The sequence below is a fragment of the Capsicum annuum genome, chromosome 6 (genome assembly GCF_002878395.1).
Source record: "Capsicum annuum cultivar UCD-10X-F1 chromosome 6, UCD10Xv1.1, whole genome shotgun sequence".
NCBI lineage: Eukaryota > Viridiplantae > Streptophyta > Magnoliopsida > Solanales > Solanaceae > Capsicum > Capsicum annuum.
The window spans coordinates 227,195,072-227,207,661 of NC_061116.1; the positions used below are offsets into that span (position 1 = coordinate 227,195,072).

Sequence of the window (12,590 nt, forward strand, 5' to 3'; positions counted from 1 at the left end):
ATATTGAAACTTCTTATAGATTATCATTGCAGATAGCGAAGAAATCCATGTTTACATCAAACTAAAGATCAACTAAAAAAAATACCTTTGGAATATGGTTGTGATGAATCAGTAAGCATGAGTCGAAAGTGGCTTCATCTTTAAGAATACCCACCACAAAATAGAAACAGGAAAAAATCAAATCATTGTCAGTTCTCATAACAATGTAAGGTAAGACCAGTTAAGACTAAAGTTCATTAAAAAACGTTTCAATGGCTAGGAATAAATAGAAGTTTATGTAAAAAAGTAATAGTTTAAAGTGTAAAACTAACACAAGATCTGTTAAAATGAAAATTACTTTTTGACAGATGAGGAGTTCATTCATGTAGTTGGTATGGCACAAATTAACGTAGGAAAACAAAGTTTGTATAGTTTATATAGAATTTATGCAGAATTGAATATCATAATTTGCATAAGCATAAAAGATTTTTGAATTAGTTATTTTAAGTTTTTAGTTATTTTGTAGATTAATTATACATATATAAACAAAAGTAGAAATACCTGTTGCGGTTGAAGACAACTTTTTGTGGCGAAAGAAGTGTAGCCGAAAGAATATACTACAATCCAAAGATCTATTTATGTAAACGTTTTCTGAATGATTTCATTATATACCACGTTGCAAGTTGAATGATCATCATCGTCATCTGGTGTTGATGGTCGAATTAATAGTTTCACCCCAGTGGAACTTCTTGCTCTTGATAGTGCTACATAGAGTTGTCCATGCGAGAAAACAGGTTCTCGTAAATAAATTCCAACAAAATCCAGTGTTTGACCCGGAGCTTTATTTATTGTCATAACAAAACATAACTGCAAAGGATATTGTGTTCTTTTAAAGGGAACAGGTAATTTTTCATCTGCAGATGATAGTAGCGGTATTTTTGGAATAAATACATGTGTATTTTTGAAGTTTCCATTTGCAATTATAGAACTTATAACATGTTTTTGAAGATCATTACATATAAGTCGTGTACCATTGCATAAGCCCTCAGAAGGATATAAATTTCGTAATAACATAACAGGACAATTTTTTTAATGTCAATTTGTGTGGGGGTAAACCAGCAGGATGTACAGTGTGTAGAAAATCTTCATATTGACTGTGGTCGTTTACCTCAATAGTTTCATCAAATGCAACATATGTTTTAGGCTCACCGAAAAATTGAATTATAAGTAAATCATTGATGTCATGAACAAAGTCATTTTTGTTGTTAAAATCACGCGTGAAGTCAATGAAAATACATTAGAAGAGCATGTATGTAGATTTGGATAAGTTAGTTTAAACAATACATCCAGTGATTCATTTTCAAAAGTAAAAGGTATAATAAAACAATCAGGTATTTTAATTTTGTCATTGTTAAATATTTTTTCTTGTCCATTTTCAATTCTTAGCAAATATTCATAGAATGTCGGATCTACTTTTGCTTGCATATTTTCAGATAAGAGTAGTTTTTCGAGTTGATTCCAAATTTTAGAATATAATAAACTTTCTAGAATAAAATCATCCTTTTTTTCACTTCGAACAACAGGGAGAGTTTGTCTAAAGTCACCACCAAATACAGCAACTTTTTCACCAAATAAGATGTTTGCATCCGTTAAATCTTTCAATAGAATATCAAAAGCTTCAATTAAATTTTTTTTGGCCATAGATACTTCATCCCACACAATCAATTTGGCATCACGTATTAAACTTGCAAGTGAGCTTTGTTTACTAATGTTACAAAAAAATTGTTCATCTATTTCAATAGCAAATTTAAAACGGGAATGAATAGTTCATCCTCCAGGAAGAATTGAAGCTGCAAAACCCAATATAAAGAAAGTCTTACCTGTACCTCCCGGTCCATCAATAAAGAAAGCTCCTGATTTGTTGGAAAATATTCTATTGAGAACTGTATCATATGCTATTCGTTGTTGAATATTTAGTTTTTCCTGTAGAAGTAAATCTTCTTCTCTAACAATGATGTTTCTTTCAAGTAGACAGTCATTAGCTTCTTTAATAACCACTGAAGGTTTTATTCTCTCCGTAACAAGTTTATATTCGTTAATATCATGTCCCATTAAATGTAGAAAGTCATTGATATGATTCAAAACTATATATCTAATATCTTTTGTATTCATGTTAGACAAAATTTGAAAGTCTTTTGACATTGGACCATCAAATTGTTTTCATATTTCATTTGGATTAGCAGGATTACAGTAGACCAATAAAATTGCAAATAAACGCCTTAAACTATATGACATTTGGTAATTTATAGCTTCAAACATACATTCTATTAAGTTATTATCACAGTATAACAAGCCTCTTTTTTCTTCAGATTCTCTAAATGTACTACAATATTTACCGTCCACTTTAAGTAAATCCTCGTATGATTTTGGTCCTCTAACATTCATTAATAATAATCTGAGGTAATATCTTTCTCCTTCTGTTGAGTGGCATGTTACAACACGGCCAATGACAGAACGTTGTTTTCTACGTGTCCACATTTTGTCTTTCGGTGATCATACAAAATATTCTGGGAATTCTTTATATAGTAATGATAGTTGTATAGCATCAGGATTTGTTTTGTTCATAATAAAGAATTCGGTTAACATTGTTTTTCCTACCATTGAATTATTTAAAATTCTATCGACTTTGTCAATACTCTTAAAGGAAATAAATTGTTGTCCTTTCAAATGTAATTGAAGATGACATATAGCTAGAGTCATTTCACTAATTGGGAATCTAAATAATCTCCAGGCTGCCTCAGGAGGTGAAACCCATCTACCTGATTGGTATTCTTTAATTTCATCTACGTCAGTATCTATATCACTGCTATGTAATTGAAATGAGATTTTGTCATGTCCTTTACATATGTATTTATAGATATATTTGACTACTTTTATATCAGAACAAACTTCAACATTCATATGGCAGTTGTATTTGTATAGTAAAAAGGGATTATATGGAACTATCCACGAATTGTCTAGAAAAAAGCCTTTTTTTTTTCAGTGTGTTCTTTAGTTCTTCTTCTTCTGTATATTGGATATGAATTTTTTCCTTTTGATGTTTTTTCAGCATAGTCTTTTGGATATTCAAATTTGCAACAATCTTTCTTTTTCATTCAACTATTTGTAGGATTTAATTTTTCACAAGGACCATGTATCACATGTTTAACAACAAGCAAGTATAAATCACGATTTGTAATAGAATCAGGTAATTCAGCACAAACAAACTCATCGTAAGATTCAGGAGTCAGCAATTTGTGTTCATTAACAAGTATAATAAGGAAATGAACATGAGGAAGACCACGTTTTTGAAATCCTATAGTATACATAAAAGCAGAAATTTTTTCAAAAATTTATCTTTTCAGTATATCTGTTTTTAGTTCTTCGACTTTTGCTCTGAAGATTCTACTTATCAAATCAGGCCTATTTTGTACCTCATCAACAAATAGTAAGTGCTCTTTTATTTCAGGCCAAGATGGGTTACATGTCATCGTTATAAATAAATCAGGTTTGCCAAAAGATTATACTAATGCAATTGCATCCATATATCGTCGGCGCATATTCCTTGGTCTTCCTATAAAAGTTACAGGAAGAATATTTTTCTTTCCAATTTTAGAGGTTTTCCTTTCTCCACATTTCAAAATATCAAGGATCCCTTGCAATACTTCAACTCTAAATAAATCCTGATTAAGTAAGAAAAAAATCTAATCTTTGTGTTTCAAGCTTTATATATACATCTACTATAAATTGTTGAAATATTCTTCCACAATGTAGTACCCCATTTCTTTTATTATTTCTTATTTAAAATTTATAACAGTAATATTCTCGACAAGATATTGTATCTCTTTTTCGTTTTTCTTTTTCATCGATTCAGCTTCCATATAAAGAAATCCATCTATCGAACTCACATTTGACATACTGGGGAGCTCCTCGTGTTCACAATGAGCTGTACGCCTTAATAGATTATTTTTTTGAGCAATTCTTTTGATTTCACAATGCCATCCATTTTCTCCATAAGGAAACAATAATGGGTGCTGTAGTGGATCATAGCATCCATACTAATAATTTACTAACTGAGTTTTATTACTATGAGTATAAATTCGAATATGGGGTGCAGAAATAGAATGCGCAGAATTTTCTTCAACCCATATTGCAACAACCTCTGATGCAGTGGGTAAATTATATGTTCTTTGATCTAAATTTGAGTCACATAAGTGCAATATAGAAATCTGATAAGTTGGGAACGTTCAAAAGAGAGCGTAGGAAAATATTGTATGGATTTACTATCAATATGTCCATTAACTTTTGCACTACTGATTCAACAACTTTATTTGAGCAAGCCATTCTGTTGGGTAGTTCATTATCATGATCATAAAAGTATAATTGTAAATTTCCAGGTTTATCATTTTGAAGGAAGCAAATCATCTATAAAATGATACATTTTTCCTTGGACTTTGAATATGTAAATACCAAAGTTTCTTTTCGTCAACTCTTTATCATATTTTACACCTAGTGAAGTGAAAGCAAACATATCATTGTATGTTCTGCTTAAGTTCGAAAATTTTCTGATTCCTCAGTTTTTTCAAAGTATAGCTTTGATAATTCATCTAGCATTTTATGTGATGTCAGCCTTATTGAGCCGTTGCTATAGCAAAATCCTGGAGATTTGTATTCAAACTTTTTTGCATCACAATATTGACAATTGGGAACTTTTTTTAAAATGGCATATTCATGTTCTTGATCAGTTGTGGCGAGGCACACCCTTTTTGTTCGCCTACTATCTGAAGTTTATGATGTGTAATTAGAGTGAATAGGGTACAGATACGGGAGAAAAGTGATACAGATACGGGAGAAAAGTGGACATGATTCTAATGCAAAATTGAGCAAACCTTTATTGGGGACTATATTCAGGGCCTGAACATGTTTAGATATGTTGGATATGCTCCTTTATATCCAAGTAGGCATACATTACAATAGTGCAGAGATAATATGTGATAGTCATAAAAAATAATGCAATGATAAAGTTACCTGTTTCGTAAATCACAACGGGGCTGCGTATTTTCTTTCTTTTTTCTAGATCATTGCACATCCTGTTCACACATGGTTGATAGCAGGTAGCTGATAAAAGAATACCATTAACAGATAGAAAATAGAATGCAAAAGATGTACAAACTATTTAAATATCTCAGTGTTGCTAAGATTAATAGTAACACCTATTTCGTAAAGTGGAGGTGGTTCTTCTATGGCAAGAGGAGTTTGTTCTGCGAGTGTTGTGTTGAACCAAGATGATGTTGGTCGGTCGGATGTGCCTCCTTATATGCAAAAAATCATATATCAGAATAACGCACACATAATATGTCATAATTGAAATATATAACGTAAAACTTAAGTTACCTATTTCATAAACCACGAAGGGGCTGCATATATCTTTTCCTTTTTTGGGATTATCGCGCGATATATTCATACATAATTGACGTTGAATATCTAGTACAAATAATAGCCAGCATGTGTGAAGGAAGAAAGGACAATATAAGTGTACAGAACATAAGATTAACAAAGTTAATATTCTTAAGGGAAAATTTATTCAAGCATGTGGAAAGATGAGTATACAATATGTATGTATGAGAAGTAAGTAAGATGTTAGAACCAGACTAACCTTCTGTTACAGTTTGTTCATATGCCAGAGTGTATTGTTCATTCGATGTACCTGAAGCGTCACAACATTAAAGTATGTATTTTACTCATGTGTTGATATAGATTGTGGTTATGCTCGACGTATAGAAAATATAAGCCTACCTATTTGTGAGAAAGAAGAAGAAGTTAGTATAGTCGGTGTAGTCTGTGTTGTAGAGTTAACAACTTGGGAGACATAAGATGATATTGCGGACTACATTAACTTTTCAGGAGTGGTATTTTGAAGAAGACGATGAGTTGTGGATGCACGAGCTTGAAGTCTTCGTTGACACAGTAATGTCTTCTTTTCAGCCACTATTTTCTGTTCATACATTTGACGGTGCCTAGCATTTTTATCAGTACTTTTCTTTACTGAATAAGATGATTTATTGTTTTGCTGAACATCCATTAATGTGAAGTGTCAGGAGGTTCTACAAATAATCAAAATAAATAACTATCAGGTGATATGGTAAACTAAACCTATAAACCAAATATAATCATGATTCACAGTTAATAGATCACTAATCTTCTATTAGATAGTTTAAATTAATGATCCTACTATATATTTGTATAGAACTACTACTGTTTAGCAAGGAAAAAACTTTCAATCTTTAGTACTCAGTACACTAAATTAAACAAAGAGAATTTGCATTTCTATCTCAGCTTTTAGTGAGAAAGTCTATTTTTCTCGATCATGTCCTTTGTTTTTGAATGAACATTAAGTAAGAGTAGGTTGCTGTACGTATGATGGATGTTGTCGATATTGGTTCAACATGGTTTGCAGCTGCAACATATAGGAGAGAGTGTATTATTTGACCCTTTTGAAACCGAAACCTCAAGATTCAATTAGGTGGCTTTTAGTTCCAATAATTTCATATAAAGTAAGTCATATATCAGATACTTCTACTATATCATCCTAGCTAAGTTTTTTCAGACTCACTTTTTTGACTTTAATCGTTGAGATGTTTCATAGAGTATTCATTTCCCTTAATGTACTTGTGATAAATGAGCGTAATATGGGTCATAGGTAAGAAAAATGATTTACTTGTGCCAATATTTGTACTGGTCACTTGCCAGCATCCTTGCCTAAGTCCATGTTACTTGGGAGATGTTTTTGTGGAGCGAAGTGAGGCTGTTAGTCAAGAACATAGCAAGAGTGTGTAGGGAGATTCTATGTTGCTCGGACACTTCAAAAAATATCAACGGATGCATATCAAATTCTCCAAAGTAATATATTTTTGGAGAATCTGACACAGGTGTTGCATCGAGAGTGAAGAGTCCGTTATAACTTGGGGGAGAGTGATTCTGACTTGACCTCTGTATAATAGGATGATGTGATCTTGTTAAAGAAACATGGTTGAGTTGACATAATCTTAATATATTGTCTGAGTTTTATTGCCAACATTAGTGAAATCTGTGCAAATAAATTTATGGATTCAAAAGATACTGATCATTTCATGTATTTTATCAGCCTATTGTACTCAAATTCACTATGTCGTTCGACCGGCACAGAGTTTTAAGCGATGTTCAGACTTTTGAAACTTGTGATCTTAAGTATTTTATAACTAATAAGCCACCAACAAATGATTAATTTACAAAAGGAATGCTATTAGGAACAAAGTTTAAGACCTGCAAAGCACTTTTATAATTATCTATCGCCACAATCCTTAGTGGTGGAAGATGCAATATGCAACTCATTCATGTAAAAGGAATATCAATATACACAATTCATGTCTACAAAATGGATTTCACAGCTCAAAACTTTACCTCTCCTATGTTTTCCTCTATGATATCAAAAAAAAATGGTACCTTGTTATTTATCTCTATACAACTTTAGTCTCCAACACTAATACAAATCAGAATTGTGTTATCCATACACGTTTAATCTTCAACACAATTGTAAATCAGAACTGTGTTATCTATATAGTTTTAATCTCCAATAGTATCGTAAACTACAATCAGAAGCTGAGTGTATGCGTATATGACTTCTCCACTGACTCTACTTCAATTGGTCAAGTAGAATTACTTGCTTATTCATTACACAAATTATAATTGGTTCACAAATAAAATAAAATATCATATCCTTGCAGATTCATTGAATCTAACTCTCAAGTAATATACTCCATGCTTAATAAAGTAAATGAGGAAATACTTGCATTCCTTACTAAATGCAAGTCTTTATCGGATGACCTCGGCGAACAAGCTGTGCAACATATTTTTAAAGAAGTCGACTTGTGAGTATTCATTTATACCTAAGTATCAGTGGTAAATAAATGTGACATGGGTATAAGTATTTCATCAATCGACAACCAATGGGAAAGCTTTAAAAAGAAATTATTAAGAAAAAATGATCTTTCCTAATGTTAAGGCAGCAGTTCTATTGTCAAAACTTCTTATGCTATTTGTTGCTTTTGTATAAATGAAATAGCACATATCAAAATTTAAGAAATTATTGAATGTTATTGCTTGTTATCACTCAATAGTTTGTTATTATTTCTTCTAAGTTCCAATAGAGTAGAAATTTCAAGTATGAAATTTTCCTAGCAACAAATAAAGTAAAGCAAAGAAATGGTGAGAACTAGAGAATTATTACTCTTCATGAAGGCGTCAGAAATTGAAAGAAAAGTAAAAGCAAGAACACAAAAACTTTGGTTCCGTCAAAGAAGATAGCAAAATAGGTTGTCGTTGCAATGTTGACAGCATATTGCTTTTCTACACAGATGTCAAATAAACATAACAATTTTATCGAATGAACTAAATTGATGGGATTAGTTATCCCATATAAAAAGTGTTACACCTAATACCATGGGTATTCTTGTGTACCCATGTCACATACCAGGATCCCGTTATATCGAATAAAATTCTAAACTTTTTGATCATCCTAATCGTTTAGCACAACCATAGAACCGCAACACCATTATCAAATTTTATAGAGATTAGCCAAAAGTAGAGGGCCACAGTAAATTTCCGTTAGTGAAAGCTTGTCGTTACTTTTATCAAACACTTGATCTGCAGTCTAATTCCTTAACCCTAATTTAACCCATTTTCACTACTCGAAAACTAAGTTTTAGCTCAAATTCTCTATCAAATCAATATAGCCATCGAGATATAAAAGAAACCCACTACTTTAAACGGTAGTCGAAATTCAATTTTTAATTTCAGCAGATAACCCAGTTTAAACCCTTAATAAGGGCAACCAAAAAGATAGAACAAAGCGAAAAACAAAGTGAGATCTAACCAATTGAAAGAAGGATGAGCAGTAAGTGAGAGATGGAGCAAAGCACTGTTTCAGAGATAGAAATTAGCGTGTACACTGCAAATTTCAGAGAGAGATGGAGAACTTTGGAAGTAAGCTCTGGATGTACTTGCAGATAAGATCAAGATGTAGTTGCACGTAGATATGCTCGAGGAAAATACGGAAATAACCTTTGTCAGCAAGCAGGACAACCGAAAGCTCCTGGGAGCTGCTTTAACTGCCTCTTATAATATAAGAGAACATCATTGTTGCCTATTTTAACATCGATTTCATATATTGAGAACTCAAAAAAAATATTACTTATGTATGAAATGAGTATATAAAGTGGCTTCAACGAAATTAATTAAACTAATTTATAAATATAATATTATGTATTATTTTTATACAAGTATGTAAAATCTTACATACCAACTCTATAGATTGAGACCTCACAAAATATGTCTATCCTCAATTGTTTTGCAATTACATCTATTGATTCTTTATATTTTGTAATTGCATCATACAAAATCTCTTCTACACCAAATTTTTTTGATCTCCCTTTTAAAATAACAAATATAATATTATATTAGCTTACAGAATATAATATGAAAGGAATAAACACAATTAACAACCAATTGTCATACACTATTAATGATTAAAGAACTATTTTTTGTGACTTTTCATCACACTTTTTAAAAAATTCAACATGTTAACATTACATAATCGAACATAAAAAAATGATTATAATTTTTTTCCTCAATGTCTTTTCTTACTAAATAATAGAATACTATATATTTTAAAAAAATTGAATACTGTTATAAATATATTATCATATATAGTGAATGTCTATTTTACCATATAAAGTGAATGTGTATTTTAGCATGTATATTGAATGTCTATTTATGGAAAAGTTAGAAACTCCAAAGTTAGTTTTCCCCTATAAATAAAGGAGTTTTCCTTCATTGTAATAGAACCCATCAAAAAACCTCTCAAGAGAAATAATAATCACTCTCTTCTCTCTCTATTCTTCTTTTCTTTGCGTTATATTTTGTAACACGTTATCAGCACGAGACTCTGCCGTCTCAAATTTGAAGGCTAAGATATTATTTTCTTTCTTTTCATATTGTTAATAATCTTACAAAATCTGAGTTCATTGCCTCAAGCAAGAACTACCTTTCATGAGTGTCGAATACTGAAACCCAACTAGATACTATGGGCCTTGGAGACGCCATAAAAAAAAAATACAGCATCTAATCAAAATTGTGCTAAGGCTATGATTTTCTTGCGTCATCATCTTGACGAAATTTTGAAAAGTACCTTACTACTAAGGATTCACTTGTTTTGTGGAATAGCTTAAAAGAAAGATTTGACCACTTGAAAATGGTTATCCTTCCCAAAGCACGATATGAATGCATGCACCATGAAAATAAGATGTTGGGTTCAAGTCCAATCAATTTATGCCTAAAATGCCTTTATATGAATAAGACATTGAGATTGGATCTCAATGCACTATATTGATAATATTATGATGGTTAAGACAAAATAATGGGTGTTTAGTGAAAAGTCATGAAACATCTCGTTGACATGCTCTATTCAATGAAGTGAATATGGTTGCAATATATGATAAGTTTGAAAAATATGATAATTTGCTCCATTCTTGAAGTGATGTGGTAGCAATATAGAGAAATTCTCTCTATTACATATATGCCTCAATTTGCTCCTAGAGTAGCAATATCACGAAAGAGGTTATAAGCTATCAAAGTTTGATAGACTTAAGACACGATTATATTTCATTCTTGGGAAATGAGTATTTCGATTGTTTTAAGTACATATCCATTCCCTAAGGTGAATGTGATAATATTTAGTAAAGATTATTAATGAAAACGTGCATTTGATTGCAATGGTATCACAACTCACCTCCGAAAGAGGCAGAATAACTGAAAAGAGTTATTTTGAAATCTATTTCTGAAGTAGTAAATCTAAAATTTATTTGTGTAATAGTAAATCTGAAATTTACTAAAGTAAAGGTACATATCATGGTAAACTTGAAGTTTACTAGTACCAAAAGTTCATAAATTGACATGAACGATTGCAACATCCTAAACATGTGTATAGTGAGTATTAGACATATATTGAAGAACTAGAAAACTCTTCATGAACTTTTAGTATTGTTTGTTCTCATGATAAGTTGGTTGGACCAACTAATGTTGGGATTTGATCCCTTAAAAACTGAAAAGTTAAAAGGTGAATATGGGCCCGTTCACTAGTTATGTGATCTATTAAGATGCATCGATATAAGATGATCACATGTGGATTTCTTGTCAACCTACAGTTTGACATTCATAAAGTTGCTTACTCAATAAAATTGAGTTAAGAACATAATTTTTAGATTGTGTAATCAAGACAATTCATCTTGATGATGATGGTTTGGCATTGAATGCCTTCGATAATTAAATAGCTGAACCATTGCTAATGAGAACAAAACTTCATGTGTTGGTTTGAAACATTATATATAAAAGTACTTGTATACATCAAACCAATTAATTATGATTAATTCCCTATCAAAGTTGGTTCTGAGTCAAGAACCATACATTGTCCATCTAATAGTTTTGATGTGCGATATACAATTAACAAATATACCATGATACACAAAGATGGATTCTTCAAATAAAATGAAGGATGTATGTTAGTTTTTCTAACATAAGGGGGAGATTATAAGTAGCTAAGAAATATGTGAGGAATTATCATAAAATCTTCATTCAAAAGATAATTCATGTCAAATGTCGAAAGCATCTCATATTTAAGCTGCAAGTGCTCCTACTTTATATTCCTAAAGGACAAAGTCTACACATACGTAAAGCGTGGTAGACCAATCGGTTCCAAATAAAATAATCCTTGAAAAGGATAAGGAACAAATACTCATAATAAGAAGTCAATGTGCTCTTGAAGAGACTACGACATAACACTTCATGAAACCATATAAGAGGTTTAAGTACCTGAAAATAATAAAGTGATGAGATCTCAAAAAGTTATGTCACCTTGCGAACTGATACAAAATGAGAAATCGTCAAAGATATCTTTGATACAATATTTTCATAATATTGTAAAAAATTATGAGGATCTGAATTCTACGTTTATTTAAGCATGCTGACGTAGAAACATTTATCAAGTGACCTAAAAGGATGCATTTTGATAAGCGTAAAACTTATTTAATTTGCAGTCCAAACACTTGAAGATGTCACACTTGACATGTTGGATATTGTCACTTGACAATAATCTATATGAAAATCTCTAACGGATTCAAAATGCCTGAAGCTAGGGGTGGGCGTTTGGTCGGTTTGGTCTGATTGTTTAATATCGGCTTGGTTTATCGATTTTCGGATTGACAAAAATGACATCCATAACCAAACCGAAATAAATTCGATTTGGTTCGATTTTTACAAATTCGGTTCGGTTATTTCGAATTTTTATTTCGGTTTGAAATATTAAAGTAGTTAGCCTCTCTTTTTCATAATTGAGCATTTAAAATTGATGAATTTTTTTTAGAAAAATTATTTTTTTCAAACCTGTTTTTCATTCCCAAATATAAATAATTATAAATAACTCAACATGGATGAAACGAAATGAAATAATCATAAGCTTAACATAATACATAACGTCATTA

At 31.2% G+C, this 12,590-nt stretch overlaps 1 long non-coding RNA gene across 1 annotated transcript; it reads right to left on the minus strand.

Moving 5' to 3' along the window:
* Positions 1–4,682: 4,682 nt before the first annotated feature.
* LOC124899405 lies at positions 4,683–5,730 on the minus strand. The gene is made up of 4 exons (XR_007056880.1): positions 5,675–5,730; positions 5,413–5,502; positions 5,232–5,330; positions 4,683–5,136 (listed from the first exon to the last, which is right to left on the minus strand). It is a non-coding gene; the product is annotated as an uncharacterized LOC124899405 (long non-coding RNA).
* Between the last annotated feature and the right edge of the window lie 6,860 nt (positions 5,731–12,590).